Raw genomic sequence first — 655 nt, forward strand, 5'->3', positions numbered from 1 at the left:
CTCTAGAGAATCATTCTAATACTAGCTCTAAAGTGACGTTGGTGAAGTAGCAATGGTTTTTGCTGTTTTGACATCAGCTTCAGATGTGAATGAATGGTAAAAGAAAGTAGTTCCTCATTCAAAAGAATTTTTAGACTCTGTTTGATTTTCTTTTTTAAACACAATAATGCCGTCAAACTGTTGTATAAACGCATTATCACACGAGTAACAGTGCGATATGACTGTTTATTGTCACTAGTGGAACACTAAAGCATGCAAACACGTTTACGCACGGCTCCCACCAGTGCTGATATACAGCCATATCACACTGCTACTCGTGTAAAATTGCTATTGCTCATATATAAAATATAATAACTTTCAACTAATAAAAATGAAAATAAAAAAAACTTCAATAAAATATTTTATTAAATAAAATATATGTATTAAATGAACTTTAAATACTAAAACTACTAAAACTTAAAAATAAATTAGTAAAAAAATACAAAAGAACAAATAGGCCCACACTTAAAAAATGAAAACTAAAAAAAATATCAAATAAAAGCTACATTTTACTTTTTAATACTATAACCTCAACTGTAATTGTAGCGGTAAAAAAACGAATATTTTTTATAAAAAACTAACAACATTTAATAATTAGCAGCAGCATGGCATGCAT

At 28.1% G+C, this 655-nt stretch overlaps 1 protein-coding gene across 1 annotated transcript in view; it reads right to left on the reverse strand.

The window, feature by feature from the left end:
- Nucleotides 1-655, reverse strand: part of lmna (lamin A) — a 48,725-nt gene that overhangs the window by 47,662 nt on the left and 408 nt on the right. The window lies entirely within an intron of this gene.

Source organism: Danio rerio, chromosome 16 (assembly GCF_049306965.1).
Source record: "Danio rerio strain Tuebingen ecotype United States chromosome 16, GRCz12tu, whole genome shotgun sequence".
NCBI lineage: Eukaryota > Metazoa > Chordata > Actinopteri > Cypriniformes > Danionidae > Danio > Danio rerio.